Genomic DNA, 3003 nt, shown 5'->3' with positions numbered 1-3003 from the left:
AATTTAAATCTATTTTCTCTGTACTTTGAGGCCAAGTGGTGTGCTTCTTGTTAGAATTACCTCAGCCTGTATTAACTTTTCCAGACATCTTCTCAAGGCACTTGGTATCAACTTTAGCGTGCACAAAAATCACTTAAAAATCCAGATTTTTGGATTTACCACAAATGTACCAAATCAAAATCTCTAAGGTAGGGTCTAAAAACTGCATATTTAACAAGTTTTTAGGCGACCTGTCTCTGATGTGGAAAAATATACTGTGCAGGTTAGTGATAGTGATTATGAATATTTTACTATAAAAAAACTTCAAAGATAGCAGTTCTGATATAAAATGCAATGTATTATGCTATATTGGAATATTTACAAATAATAGTCTGGTTAGCAGTTCTCAAACTTGGCTATACTTTAGAGTCAGCTGGGGAAATGTTAGAATTCCCTGTGCCAAAGCCACACCCCAGATCAATTAAATTAGAATTCTGGGGTGGGATCTAGGCATCAATGTACTTTTCTGGGGGGGAAGGTGGAGAGGGATGGTGTCCTTTTTTTAACCTTTTTAAACTTTTATTGGTGAAAACGCTTAAATTCTATTTTTTTGGCAAATTCCAATTAGTCAATACAGTATTATCATAGTCATCATGCTATATATTAAAGCCTCAGAATTTATTCATCTTATACCTAAAAGTTTATACCCTTTAACCAGACAACTTAATCCCCCAACCCTCCCCAGCCCTTGTCAAACACCATTATATATTCTGTTTCTATGAGTTTGAATCTTTTTTTAGATTCTATTGTACATATAAGTGATATGGAACAGTCCTTCTCTGTCTGGCTTATTTTTTTCACATAGCAGAATGCTCTCCAGATTCATCCCTGTTGTCACAAATAACAGGATTTCCTTACCTTTTTAAGGCTAGAAATACTCCATTATATATACAAAGTATATTTTCTTCATCAATTCACCCATTGATGGACGCTTCCATTATGGAAAACAGTACAAAGGTTCCTTAAGAAACCAAAAATAGAACCAGCAGTCCTTCCCCAGGATTGGATCCAAAGCAAGTGACATCACTTTCTCAAAGACACAGCTGCACCCCCATGGTCCCTGCAACACCAATCGCAACAGCCAAGATATGGTTTGATTTTTATGTCATAGATTTCAATCTGGTCACTGGCTATTCATGCTGAGCTTGTGTAGCCTCGCATGTGTGACGCTGGAAATGCGCGGCGAGACTGATACATATTTGCCCACAGAAATGACAAGTTGGTAAGGCCCACATCTAAACTCTGTTTCCTTTAAAATTGTTTTCAAGCCATAATTTCAGACTTTGTTAAAGTTGAGCAGCTACTATGGAATTTAGTTCATGTCATGTTTCTGCACCAAAAATACAGCCTTCCTTGTGTCTAAGCTGGAGGCCTTAGGTACTGAAGGAGGATTCATGTGGACTCTCGTTTCTGCTGCGGTCAGATCTCCCACTTCCTCCCAAGTTGCTCCAACACTGGCATCGCTTGTCTTCCCTCAACCCACCCATTGTTGACAAGCATCAGAGCAGCTGTGCCTGGACAGAAGCAGCCAAGCCTCAGGGACACACAGGGGACCTCTGGTTCCCCCTGCACAGTTTCTTCTTCCAACAACAGGGCTTCTCCTGAAAACTTTCTGCTCTACTAACAACACCATGCTGTCTGGACCCCCACTTTCTGTGCGACAGTTGGGAATTGTCCCCCGAGAGGTCACTCTGACATGGGGCTCCCCTTGTGAGTATGCCTGCTCGTACATACCCAAAACCCAAATACATTTTTATTTCTGTACATATTTTGCCCAGTTTTGCATAGATTTAGTCTGAGCACTTCTATACCAGGTATAGAAGTGGGAGCAGATTTTCTTTCGGAGGAAAAAACAACCGGTATGTAAAATATCCTAGTTTTCTCTTCCCAGAGAGAATTCACTTGTATTTCTAGCAGATCATCTTTACCAACTGAGAAGATACCATTTTCCCATCTGGGTTTCTCTTTTTATGAATTAGGTATTTAATTTCAGGCTCAACTTGTTGCTGATTTTCCTGGGTGCCAACAGAAGTCTGGCTTGTTTATAAGAACCTCTAACTTGTCCATACCTAAACTCTGATTTTTTGCTTCCAAATCTTCATAAGATTTAGGGAAATTCTTCTCTAGTCCTCTGACTGCCATTTAAGGTAGGGGCACATCATAGTAATCCAATTGGAAGCACAGCTCATTCAAAATTGAGAGTCACTTTTTATCAAGGCTAGTGTATGTCTTTTTTAAACTGAATTCATTGGGGTGACATTGGATAATACAATTATATAGATTTCAGGAGTATAGTTCTATAATATATAATCTTGACGTTGCACCCCAAGTCAGTTTCCTTCATCACCATTTATCCCCCGCCCCCTTTCCCTCTGGTAATCACCATACTGTTGCCTGTATCTATGAGTTTGTTTAGGATTTTTGTTTTTCTTTTTGCTTAATCCCCTCATTTTTTTCACCCAGCCCCAACGCCCCTCCCCTCTGACAGCTGTCAGCCTGCTCTCTATCGATGAGTCTGTTTCTCTTTTGTTCATTCATCTTTTGTTGGTTAGATTCCACATGGGACTGCAATCGCATGGTACTTGACTTTCTCTGGCTGGCTTCTTTATTTCTGCTTCACCTTGCACACAGATTGAGCCTCTCAGATACCAGGCTTGATTTTTGACTCTTTTAGGCTATTTTTACCATTTAACAGTTTTTATATAGTCGAACATATCCATCTCCTTTAGACTTGTAGGTTTTATGCACTGCTGGGATACTGAAAAGAACCCTGCGTTCTTTATTCTAGAACGTATACAGCTTTATGTTAGCTTTAATCTTTAATTCATTCTGTCATTTATTTGAGGTTGAAGAGGGAAGTAGACATCCAGCTGCTTTTTCCATCTAAATGGCGAGCCAGCTGTTAGAGTACCACGTAGGGAATAATCCATCCTTTTCTTCTCAATTAATTGAAAGTGCTACTAA

The sequence above is a fragment of the Saccopteryx bilineata genome, chromosome 3, assembly GCF_036850765.1.
Source record: "Saccopteryx bilineata isolate mSacBil1 chromosome 3, mSacBil1_pri_phased_curated, whole genome shotgun sequence".
Lineage (NCBI taxonomy): Eukaryota > Metazoa > Chordata > Mammalia > Chiroptera > Emballonuridae > Saccopteryx > Saccopteryx bilineata.
Note: the sequence above shows the minus strand (reverse complement) of the source record.